Source organism: Hermetia illucens, chromosome 4 (assembly GCF_905115235.1).
Source record: "Hermetia illucens chromosome 4, iHerIll2.2.curated.20191125, whole genome shotgun sequence".
Taxonomy (NCBI): domain Eukaryota; kingdom Metazoa; phylum Arthropoda; class Insecta; order Diptera; family Stratiomyidae; genus Hermetia; species Hermetia illucens.
This window is the reverse complement of record NC_051852.1, coordinates 25,910,982-25,924,633: the sequence shown is the minus strand read 5'-3', so window position 1 is coordinate 25,924,633 and position 13,652 is coordinate 25,910,982.

The window sequence follows — 13,652 nt, the reverse complement described above, 5'->3', positions numbered from 1 at the left end:
CTCCCATAAGGAGACGTCTCCTAGTAGATATAGGGCCCCCGACATACGCCATTAGCTGACTTAAGGCCGCGACTCCAGCTGCAGCCCTGTAAGCCACTGCTTTAATTTGCTCGAAGAAGTTCATCTTCGAGTCGAGTATTAAACCAAGGTATTTAACCGCTGGCTTTGACTCTATAGTCAACTCGCTGATCGATATGGGACGCAGGGTCGGGATTCTCCTTCTGGTCAGGATGACTACTTCAGTTTTTCCAGCGGAAGGCTGAAACCGTGAGCAGTCATCCATCCGCTTACCCGTTGTATCAATATTTCAAGTCTGTTTTGCGCATGTTCAACAGTGCGTCCGGCAACAACGTCGTCTGCATAATCGACCAGTCGCGACTCTTCGGGTATATCGAATCTCAGCAAACTATCATAGGAAGCGTTCCAAAGGTGCAGGCCCTAGGATGCTACTCTCGACGAGATTTCCATCCTCCTTTGGCCGTCTATCGTCTCATAGAGCAGGGAGCGGTTTTTCAGATAATCCCTCAATATACGCAAGATATGGGTTGACACGTGAAAGAAGTTTTCTAATGTGGCTAGCATATCTGTCGATCTTACGGAATTGAAGGCATTTCTGACATTAAGCTTTATGAGGAGCACTATCCGTCGAGATCGACCGCTGTGTGCTTCGGCTCGATGAATCGCATCTACCATCTCCATAACAGTATCAACTGTAGATCTCCCTGTTCTGAACCCGAACTGCTTTGCGGATAAGTCCCCGGCAGCACAGATCGCTTTAGCGGGTCTACCCCTGATGAGCTTCTCGAGCACTTTTCCGGCTGTGTCGAGCTCCGGGTCGCCTTTACCCTTACTGATCAACGCAAGTCTCGCCACTTTTCCGCGACAAGGCAAAATGTCCTCCTTCAAGCAAGCATTGAATACTTCAAGCAGCAATTCTGGCCGTTGGCGTGACACCAGTTTGTAAACTTCCGTCGGGATGCCATCAGGACCTGGCGCCTTCCTGTTTTTCATAGTAAGAACCACTTCTTCCAGCTCTCTCATTGTGAAAAGGGGGCAATCCTCGACGCTTTCCGCGCTATTTACATCAACCCGTACTGGGTGTCAGGGGAATAATGCCCGCACAATGCGGTCCATCTGGTCGCTACTTAGTATGCAGGGACTTCGCAGAGCCCCGATTTTCCTGGCGACAAGCTTATAGCCAAGTCCCCACGAGTCCTCATTCACCTCGTTAACAAGGTTCTGCCAGCCGCGGGCGTTGCTTTTATTTATAGCGCTGTGGAGTCTCCTTTTTGCTGATCTATATTGTGCCTTTATGGCACATGGCTCCTCGTTGGCGTGCAAACGTTGTGTCAAACGGCGGAGCTTATGACACTGCCTCCGTAGGTCGGCAATTTCTGTCGCCCACCAGTACATAGAAGGTTTGTCGCGGCTGGGTCCCCTGCGGGGCATGGACGCCTCACACGCTGTCATTATCAGGTTCATCACTGAATTTACGGCGGTGTCAGCGGCGACACTACCACCCCCCGGAGTGCCCTCCAGCGCGGCCCTGCCTTTTCCAAGAGTCTCGACGAAGTTCTCGACGTTCATCCTTGCGACATTCCACAGGCAGGGGAAGCGTCGCGTTGGTGCTCGCCGGCAAATTGCGTCAACCACTTCGAACGCGGTGTATTAATGATCACTTGCCGGGAAGTCTTCTGGAACTCGCCAGAAGTGATGCCAGGAATGCTTCCTTCACAGCCTGGGTGTCGAAACGTTGGCGTGGATCCGGTGTTCAAAACTACGAGCCCGGTTCTCGCCGCCACTTCCAAAATCCGTTTCCCTCTGGAGTCTGACTGAGGCATGCCCCATTCAAGGACCTTGGCATTAAAATCACCGTCTACCAGGATTTGTCCCTCCGTGCTCGAAACGGCGTCGGCCAGAGCATCAAGCCGGCACCGAAAGTCCGGAATCGTCTCGTTCGGCGACAGGTAAACGCTAAAAAACGTTATCCCTAAACACCAGATCCAGACGAATCCGTTCCCCCGGCTTTCCGCAAGAATATGAAGTCGAACGTCGTCCGGAACCCAGATGGCAGCGGTGCCCGACAAGTCGAGATACCATGAGGACGGGTCCTTGTTTCGGTACTGCTCGCTAATCAGACCTAGATCAGCATTTACTTCCGCAGCGAACTGTGCTAGCAGTTGGTGAGCGGTTGCACTCCGGTGCATGTTAATTTACAAAATGCTGATCATGCCGTTCGCACCCTAGCCCTTTCCAATTGAGCCCTAAAAATTGAACACCGCGCCACGATCCCCACAGAGAACGCAACTCTCGCTTTCCTTGCAGGTCTTCGCTTGATGACCCACTTGGCCGCATCTCCAGCATGTTGTCCTCCTGTTCAGACCCTTGCAAGCTGCTGACGTGTTTCCATAGTCCAGACACCTGCAGCACTTGGTGGGGACTATCCGCATTCGCACCCTGGATACTACCCATCCGATTTTAATTCTCCCACTGCTAAGGAGTTTCATCACATATTGCTCGGGGACTTCCACCACGGCGAGCTTTTGGCCTCGAGCATTTACAGAGGTGACACCTACCCTGGCATTGGTTGCCTCTGGATATTCACGCTTTAGCGCCTCCTCTAATTCGACCTTTTCTGTGAGGCAGTTAAGATCCCGGATCTCTAGAGAGCACATGGGCTCTAGGCTAGAAACAAGAGCCTTCTTCCCCAATAACCCCTTGACCGCTTCGCAGAACGTACTCTTGTTGGTCGTCTTTGGGTCCAGTTCGACGAGAACTTTGCCACTCCTCGTTTTCCGTATAGAAGACACCTCTGCTCCGACATGTTCGGGTTTCATCCTGTAGCGGAATTTAAAACTTGAAACGCATTCGATAAACTTTTCAAATCACCACTTGCACTAACTATCCAGAGAAAATCCCATAAATTGCACGTCCTAATTCATTCCCCTAATTATCAGGATGACTCAATGCTAAAATCTAGCGTATCACCACTTCAATTAATCCACGCGTGATTCAATTTTCGCCGAATATGGGGTTCCCGCTAAAAATTCAGCCAACCACTCACGTAAAATTCCTCATTCAATTAACTGACCAGCATCACCATATACCATCATGGATAGCCTGTAGGACGAAAGAGTTCGTTTTAACAACGTTAGCGGTCAGAGATCCATCTCCGGACTTCGGACTACAGATTTAATGACCGTGTCGGTTATTTTACGCACCAGCGCATCTATTACACGCTCCTTCCGTACACTATAATTCGTTCATTTTCGCCTCTAATTCTCGTCCTGGATCGAGCACCTCCACTCCGGCTTCCACATCGAATTATACGGCTCTGCTAAGCGCAAACGAATCCTGTGGGTGGATTCTTCGAAACGAGGACCCGTGTGGAAATGTGCACATTCACATCGATAATAGAATGGAAAAGTTCTGGCACGGTCGAATACATCTACCCCATAGAATGTAATTAGTTGGAAATCAGCAGCGAAGTGAAACTATTTTCCATGTTTTGCCCAAGAGAAATACATAAATCTAATTCGGGATCCGGCCATGGTCCTCTAGGCATTATCGTGATTAAGACATATGAGAAACGAGCTAAGGCGTAGGCATGTTCTCCGTAAATGCTTCTTCCAGATACACACTCGGATTATGGAGCTTATGCTCTTCTGCATTAATGAAGGAGTCCTTTTATTCCCAGCGCACGCCTGGCTTAATTCCAATTAAAAGCGAATTCTTCAGGAATCACTACATTCCAGTCAAAGAACCTCAAGCTGGAGAAGTCAAAAGATTGAATCATAACTTCTGAGATATCTTATGCAATTGCTTACGTAAATTCACTCTCGGGGGAAACTATTCGAAATTTCTAATATCCTGAAATTCCAGATTGGCAACTAAGCGGTGCGTACGACCTTGTGAACTACGCTCAGAGCCTAAGGACCATGAACCCTACTTGGACTATTAACTCAAACTTGGCAAACGATCGAAAACTCGATAAAACTTTTCACATGTATGACTACAACTATGTGCGGTAAAATCAAGGATTTCATTAAGAGAAATGTGTCCTCGGCAAGATTCAAGATAAGGAACAAGAAATCCATTTTGAATCAGTAATAATTTGGCTAAATTAATTACTCAGAAGTATCACCAGTTGGGATTATGGTTTGAAAAAGGTCTTTGGAATTCATGATGTCTTTAATGGGAGATATTTTGAGGGGGCGTAAGAATTTAATCTTCTAAATATCTTGAATCTTGATTTATGGAAGATGAATTGATTGATATGATTCAGGTAATAAAAATAGAACGATTTTGAATTATGTTGTAATATTGAGTAATCTGAATGAGTCCCAAGTTTTAGACCCCTCACAAAATAAGTCTAACCCTATTCACATATCTGAAGGCAAGGACACGTACTAGTTCACAAGGGAGCATCATTCACCGACAGGGACAACTATGCGCCTCAGCCAGTTTCACTGCTTGGACCACCTCCTCAATCGCATAAATTGTGGATGACCCCGCTCCCGACAACTCCTTGTCGCCGTCGATGGGCTGATGTGAGCCTAACTCTGCCAAGATGACAGTTGTGGCATGTATCAGGAGCCAGCCCCTTCCGGACCCTGGTCGGGTAGTGTGCATTGAACTGGTATTAGTAGACCGCGTTGGCCCGAGCGAGCGCTTATCCGTCCGTGAGCTCCGGGATCAGCTAATCGTAGGTTAGGCCTCAAGGAACTGGGGTAGGGGCTTTGTCCCCGAGGGTATACCCGTTCCTGACTATTGCGGACCGCTCCCTTGCACACGATGCGCTGGTAAACAACTTAAATGGAGAACAAAAACAAATCAAACAAGGAGATAGTGGAAGTGGAGAGTGAGAGCTGAAATACCCGACGAGACATCGGGACGCGCAGATGGAGGGAAGGACTCGGAAAGTGATGCGACACCTACAACGGAGACAGGAACCCAGACAGTACCACGTAGTGCTATAATTGCGAAAAGAGGCAGGTGGAAACTGCCGAAACTAACCAAAAGGTTTCAAATATAAGCCGACTGGGAGGGCTGTTATCTACTCTGGTGCAAGCTGAAGAGGAAAGGTTTATTAACAAATGCGCGACAATTGTGAAGCGCATGCGATCTGCAACGTTCCTCCAGAAAAACTTCGGCAAGGGGTGAAAAACGGGCTAACAGAACTAGAGGAGCTCCTGGGCAGGATTTCATACATACTATAGGCGGACATGGAGAGTAGGAGAAAATCTGCAGGAAGCAGGAACAACCGCACTTTCCGACGAGAACGCTACGAGTAGAAAGCCCATTGCAGATGGAACTGGGGCAAAAACGAAAGGAGAAAGGGACATCTGAAGGAGACTTCACTCAGGTACAATCCAGGGCTCAAAAGAAAAAAGCGAAGAGGAACAAGAGACAACAACCCGTCGCGCCATCGGAAAAACGTCTGCCTAAAATTAAGGCCGACACGAAGGACGGACCACCAAAAGAAAAGGTGGGGAGACGAAGGAGGACTAGACCGCTAGCTCTGCTTATTAAGCTGATGGAAGGCAAGACTTTTCCGGAAGTCCTCAGTGAAATCCTTTACAAAAATAAACCCAAAGATAATGGAGCAGAAGGGTCTTCCATTGGTAAAACAAAGAGCGGTGAAGTCCTAATCGAACTTGGCAGTTAAGGGCTTTGGTTTCCAGCCTGGAACCCATGTGTTCTCTGGAAATCCAAGACCTTGACTGCCTCACAGAAAAGAACGAGATAGAATAGACCATCAAACGCGACTCTCCGGAGGTAAACAACACCCGGATTGGTATCACCTCTGCGAACTCCCGAGACCTTTTGGCCGCTGTGATGGAAGTTGCCGAGCAATACATGAAGAAGTTTCTAAACAGTGGGAAAATAAGAATTGGTTGGGTAGTGTGTAGGATACGAATCCGGGCCGCCCCAACCAAATTTTACAGATGCATGAATTATGGGCACACATCTGCAACCTGTCGCGACCTGACAGAATTGCAACATGCCGTAACTGCGGTCAGGTAGACCATAAAGCGAACACCTGCAATGAAAAGCAAAGCTGCGTCTTATGCCGGGAACATGGCGCGACTGATGAAAACGTTGCGCACACTGTGGGCTCGAGTGGTGTCCAGTCTTCAGAGCAGAATTAGGACGAGCTAGGACACGGTCAACATGATTCGCATCCTGCAAATTAATATGCACAGGAGCGCAACTGCTCACGAGTTGCTAGCGCAGTTCGCTGCGGAGACCAAAGCTGATTTAGTACTCATCAGTGAGGAGTACTAAAACAGGGACCCAATTTCAAGGGAAGCTGACATATCAGGTACAGCTGCCATCTGGGTTCGGGACGGCATCCTCCTTAGGGTTCTTACCCAAGGCCGTGGGGATGGCTTTGTTTGGATGCGGTCTACGTAACCTTCGCGTCGGAATCACTGGTGTCTCTGGTGGATGGGTGGCGAGTTCTGGAAAACTTCTCGGCAAGCGACCATCAATACATTGCTTTCGAAGTGGTGGACACAAACTCTCTGCCCAAGAGGGCATCGAGACGTCGCAAACCTTCTATGTATTGATGGACGTTGAAAATCGCAGAGCTCAGGAAGGAGTGTCACAGGCTTCGCCGCTTAACACAACGTCTAAACGACCGGGAGGAGACATGTACCATCGTGACGGAGTGCAAACCAGCCAAAAGGAGGCTCCGTAGTGCAATAAAAAAGAATTAACCTCGTTGCTGGCAGGATTTGGTCGACTAGGTGAACGGGGGGACTCGGTTACAAACTGGTTACCCAAAAAATCGGAGCTCTGCGGAAATCCTGTTCACTTAAGGCCGAGCAGATTGACCGCATTGTAAGGGCACTATCCCTGCGCACCCCATATGGGATGATGACGGTGGCGCGGAGAGCCAGGGGACTGTCCACTTTTCTCTATAAAAGAGTTGGAACAGGCAGTCCTCTCTATGATCAGCTTGCGCTGATCCACAAAGGGAAAGGCGACCCCGATTTGTCGTCTTCATACCCCCTCTATGTATGCTTGACACTACTGCGGTGCTTGTCGGTGGACGCACTGTCGAACAGATGCAAAAAAGACCCGGCATATTGATGCGACGAGTAAGCAGACTATTCATGGTTTCAACCTTGCACTGCAAGAAACCGCAGTAAAGTGACTAAAAAGAGAATTCCCACGCTGCGTTCCATATCGTTCGGCGAGTCGATAATCGAGTCAAAACCAGCGGTAAAGTACCTCGGGCTGACCCTTGACTCAAAGATGAGCTTTTTGAGCAAATCAAAGCAGCAGCGAACAAAGGTGTAGTTGGAGTTTCGGCGTTAAGTAGGCTATTGGCAAACATGGGGGCCCTATGCCTAGTAGGCGACGTCTCCTGATGAGTTCAAGGCTGTCTGCCCTGCTCTGCGGTGCGGAGGTAAGGGGTGACGCTCTTGGCAAGGAGGTATATCGTAAACGACTTGCGCAAGTACTGGGACGGGGGCTTTGCGGGTGGCGTCTGCGTACCACACCGTCTCTGATCCGGCCGTTTTCCTTCTTGCTAAGGAGCGTCAAGCCATACACAAGTGCATGCGAGATGAGCCAAGGCAGGTTGTTGCTTGTGAAGAACAGCAATGCGCCCTAGACTAGTGGCAGCTGTCTTGGGAAAATGGAACTGGAGGCAGATGGACTGCGCGACTCATCGGCAAGTTAGGTGCATGGCTGAATCGGAAGCATAGTGGGACTGACTATTTCCTTACCTAATTTTTAAGTTGGCATGGAGGTTTTCAGTCTTCCCTGCACAAGATTGAAAAGGCGCAATCTTCACACTTTTTTTCTTGTGGAAGGTGGGATGGGGTTCGTCAGCGGCTCTATTTAAACACAGGGGATATCTCTCCAGACAACATTGTTGAAAAGATGCTTAGGAGCGCTGGCAGGTGAAGCCGTGTTGTCCATTACGTTCGGGTCCTTCTCGTTGCGAAGAAGATAGAGCTCGACCGGTGGAGGGGCCGATGGCCGACAGCTTCTATTATTTACCAAAACTGGGACTTTCCGTACCATTTTTAAATGTTTAAATGTCCTTGAGTTTCTCAGCAATTAGTGACATATTTACGTGACGTTTTTTCTTCTTTAAAAGCTAAACTTGTGACATTTTCGACAAACTCGGTTGTAGAAGAGTCGAATCCTAAATTCCCATTATTTTGAATACGACCCTTTCCTTCTTAAATATTCCTTTGCTGGAGGAAATCTATTTATAAAATATCCAACATCATGTCCTTACGATAACTTATTGGTTTAGTATTACCGAGATAAGTATAAAAAGCCAACTTGATGACAGTAATATTCTTCAAAGATTGGCATTCTTGAGTCGCTTGTCCCCGATCCACTTGAAACCGCTGCCAGTTTCGCATCGGCCTACACAAAAGAAGTTATTGAAAGTGTACGAGGTGTATCCTCTCTGGCTTATTTCCATACATCATTCCCACAAATTATGTATGACCTTCTTCCTGCTTGCAAGTTGACATATTACCCATCACTGATAAGGCCAATTCTTCGAAATACAGGAGTCCTCCATTCACTTGGGGTTTTCAAACGTTGGCAGTGCACACATAAGCGGCTCCGCAGACATAAGCTTCGCTGCCTGTAAGGGGATGAAAAGCATATTTGACAGTTTTCTTTTATGTTGATTGAGGTATATATTTTGAATTTAAAGGAAAATGAATGGTTACGAGAATGGCATCCAATGAGATCCATATGCCTATGTCATTTCCCTGGGCTTGGGAATTTCGGGTTCGGTACGCTGGAGGATTCCGCTTCGCTGGCGGATGGAGACATCGCAGGTATCTCTTCATCGACTTGTTTATTTTTCCCTTTGTTTGGAAAAAGAAGGAAAGATGATGATATTGCGAAAAAATTGGGCTCATGACAAATTTCAGGATTCAGTGAAAAGTTCGAAAAGGACGTTTTGGCTGAAGGGTCGTTATCGTGATATTAAAGGAAATGGAGTCATTGTTGCTTGAATTGAAGGATATTTTCCCAGAGAAATGTTAACCAAATAACGTCAATTTGTTTTCATATGTCGGCATTTTAGGAACATCCGAATCAAACCATCTCCCACATTCGTTGGTAGATAATTGTCCAAAGGTTTTGTCTCTCGTCAAATATCATGCAGCCTCCAGGCAAAGGTAAACACTCCATTCGGCCAGCCGTTTCGCAAAGCATCCCAAGTGCAATCTGCTCCTATGAAACATAAACTTCGCCAGGGAGCATCCTCATGAAAGTGACTGGACTACTTCACAGAAGCATCCAATCCAATTTTCCGGAGTACGTCCGAGAAATTAAATTTTTACAAGAAGGACGAGCAGACTTGGTACACATGTTTTTGCACGGACGTCTGGATGGGAGTGTGTATGGCATTTTTAATATCTTCGTTTGCAAAACTGATTTATCTTTGCCTTTGTAGCAATGGAAAGCGAGTCGAGTACTTTGTTTTACTGGGGAATGTAGCCAAGTCAAACGGGAGAAATTGCAATGGACGTTGGCATGCCAACTTCAAATGTGCATATTCAAGGAGTAGTTACAGAATTGGAGGTAATAAAGAGATGATGAATGGTAGTGAGAGGGTTAGCAAGTAAGTCGTTGCGGAAATGCACAACAGCTCTAATTAAGATCCTGCTAAGTTTGATTAGAAGTTGAACATTCGAGACCTTTGTAAAAGCAGGAACTCCACATTTTTTAGCTTGGCTATTATAGTCTTCATCGTCTTCGAGGCTCTACAGCCCATTTCGGGCTTTAGCCTTGAAGATGTCCTACCTTCCTCCAGCTATTTCGATCCTTCAATCGCGTCCTCCAGTTTCGAAATCCGGGCGTTCACTTCGTCATGTGCTTCCGGGGTTTTCCCACCGATCTTGGTAATTCTGTTCCTTCGAATTCTCTTTTTGGTGTCGGAGTGTCGTCCATAGGTTGAACGTGATCAGCCCAGTGAGGAATCCGAAGTTTGATTATTTTGGAGACTTCAGCCTCGTCAAATATTTGATACAACTCATGATTGTATCTGCAGTACAGTACAGGTCCATCTTTTAGCTTTAATTCGACGTTCGTCGCAAACGCATCTGTCAGGCTATTGTTGATTCTGACTGTTGAGTGGGACATTATCATTCTGGTAAGGCTTACCAATTTTGCTGGGATTCCCAAGCCAAGCATGATTTTGTAAAACACATTTCGGTCGATACTGCTGTGTGTCTGCTTGAAGGCAACGAATGTTTGGGGGAATCGATGTTGAATTCCCCGCAATTTTCTGGTTCGTATTTGATCATAGATAGCCGGTCGATTGTCAGTCTTCCAGTACAAAAGCATACTTGGTATTCACTAGTCGCCTTATCTGCGTACAGTCTAAGGCCTTTTTCTAGTATTTTCAAGAAGATTTTATATAGGTTGTACAGTTACGTCCTTAGTGGTTTTATGTAAGTACCCATCGAGTTGACTTAAGACACGGATTGATTTTATAACCACAATCAGAGCCCTGTTGTGACAAGCAATAACGGTACTATTCTATACTGAGCTCACGGCTCAGCATTCATATTGGTGGAAACAAGACATTATATAGCTAAATCACTTAAGAATTACGGAGTACGGCACTCGAATTGAAACACAGCTCCACGTTTGAGACCCGAAGGCCTCTTTATCCGCTTGAACGCAACTGCAACTCCCATGAAACTCCCACTAGGGAACCAACCGCAACCACCCACTTGAAACACATGAACCTCGAATTCTCCTGCAACATGTGAATCCAAACGACTATCCCTTTTCTCTTGGTATCAGTATACCCCTGGTTAAGTTGGGCCACCAAAGCCACTTCAGATGAGTCCCCGTGGAGTTGCCAAATCTCCCATCAGGCGCGTCTCTTCGTGCGGATAAGGGAATGCTCGGCGAATGTGTCATGGCCATGCACATGCACGCATCCGGAGATGTGCGTGTATGGGCATGTTTATGCGCAGGCCGGGTAGGTGGGAAGTAAACGCCCACCCGTGGATAAAAATTGGCTATGGGAAGGATACCCAGAAATAAAACCAAACATGGAGGAGCAGAAGAAGAATGAAGTTACGGTGCAGGGCTTCGGAAACCCAGTACCGGCGGTTTTTGGGAGTGAGCAAGCGGGCTCCCGGCCGTCGATATTCAACGACCGCAGTGCCTCAGTAGTGGGAACCTTGGCTACTGTGGCATTTAATGTTACAAGTGTACGGGAGGAACTTGAACTGGCTCCAGTGATGGATCCGTTCAGAAGGCGTTCGATTTTTCGCTGATCCCCTCCCACACGGGCAGAAGCCCCCACGATCGCTACCCCCCAGTGGGAAGCGTATAGCGGGAGTCTTCGATGAGGAAGAATCACTGACGTCGATTCACCCGAGCGATGTTTTGGGCAATGATCAGTCTGGAGCTGCCTTTGCTGCCCTCGGTAAAAAGATCATGGAGCTGTGTGAGTTTATAAAGGAGCGCAGGAACATTCACCAAAATATAAGGGCCATAATAAGAGGCATCCGTTTGACGTACGGCAAGGCCCAGGATGAACGAGTAGGGAAGTCGCCGATTGGAAAAGTGAACCAGGCAACTCAAGTAACGCCGGTTCAAAACACAAAAGGGGAGAAACCGGGGAAGAGGCTGCGCGAGAAGCTGAATGACTCAACAGACCAGCAAACCCCGAAAAGAAAAAAGGACTCAACTCCCAAAAAGGCGGAGTTCATGAAAAGTACGTCTGAAGCTGCCAGTGAAAATACTGCAGTGGCTACCTCGAGAAAAGGGATCGAACCTTCAAAGGCGGATGCGGAAGCTTGGAGGAAGGTAGAACCGCGGAAAAGAAATTATCGGAGGAAGATGAGACCGGAGGTGATTTTCATTTCCAAACGAGGCGAAGGGTCATACGCCGACATTCTCAGGAAAGTGAAGGCAGACCCCGAACTCACCAATTTGGGAGACAACGTCAACCGTATTAGACGGTCGCAGAAGGGAGACCTTATGTTGGGACTTAAGAAATCCAAGGATGTAACCGCGGACAAATTCTTAAGTCAAATCGGGAAGACTTTAGGACAGGAAGCCGACATAAGAACTAGCAGGCCGGAGATCACTATAATCTGCAAAGATATAGATGAAATCACGACGAAGGAGGAGGTTCGTGAAGCGTTGGAGAAACAGTTCGATCTTGCCGGACTACAAGAGTCAGTGGTGAAAACGCTAAGGAAAGCCTATGGGGGAACACAAACCGCCATCATCAGCCTACCAGTGGAGAACGCACTCAAACTGTTAGCAGCAGGGAGAGTGAGAATAGGCTGGGTTATGTGTCGCGGAACAAGTGGCGTTAAAACGGTGCTTTAGATGCCTTGGCTTTGGTCACATTGCGAAGTCATGCACTAACCCAAATGACAGGTCAAAGCAATGCAGGAGATGCGGAGTGCAAGGTCACATCAGCAAGGACTGCGGAGCTGACCCAAATTGTCTACTGTGCAAAGGAAAGGAGGGTGTGGACCATCGGCACATTGCAGGCAGCAGCAGGTGCCCGGAATACAGGAGAGCCCTTAGCACAAATCGCAGATGAGGTCGATACAAATCAACCTCAACCACTGCGAGGCGGCGCAGGATCTACTCGCGCAAACCATCCGCGAGAAAAACATCGATGTGGCTATACTAAGTGAACCATACCGAAACCACGGTGGTAGCGTTTGGGTCAAAGACCAAACGGGCCAAGCAGCGCTGTGGACTTGTGGAGAACAAGCCTTCCAGGAAATAATGGAGCACCCGGAGGAGGGCTTCATCAGAGCGAAGATCCACATCTACAGCTGCTATGCTCCACCCAGCGCTACACTCGTCGAGTATGAGCGGATGCTCGCCACTCTTGTTTTGGATGCAAGAGGACGTTGGCCGATCATAATAGGAGGCGATTTCAATGCGTGGGCTCTTGAATGGGTCAGCCGGATAACTAATGTCAGGGGACGTGTTCTCCTCGAAGCATTCGCGGAGCTGGACTTGGTACTGGCGAAAGTTGGGTCTTCGTACACTTTCCGGGGAAGGGGCCTGAGGTCTATAGTGGACCTGACATACGTGAGTGCCACTTTAGCCAGTAGAATCGCTTGGCATGTCAGTGAGGACTATACTCACGCAGGCAATCTGCATAGAGATCAAGGGCGGATCGAGCTCGAAAAAGAGTTTTCGCAGAATGCCGGATGGTATGCTTGGCTGGACAGTGAAAGCTTTTGAGGGGGACATGTTTTCCGCGGTGCTCAAATCCGACATATCCCTGAATGGTACGGCTGGAGAGAAAGCCACCCAGATCACTCGATGGGTGACGGAAGCATGCGATGCTACTATGCCCAGAAGGCGATTGCTCCCCAGTAGGCAACCCAACTACTGGTGGAACAACGAAATCGCAAGTTTGCGAGCCGCATGTTTTTGGGCAAGGAGGCTTTGCCAGAGGCTCAGGGGAAAACCCGGTGGCGACGGTCGAGACGAGGCACACAAGCAATTGCATGGCCGCCTAAAGGAAGCCATTCGGAGGAGCAAAAAGAACTGCTTCAAAGAGCTGTGCGACCATGCCGACATAAATCCTCCCCGGATACTTAGCGAATTTGGTGGAAAACTACCTCTCAGAGAGGACTCTCTGGTACGGGACGGATGAGGACCCC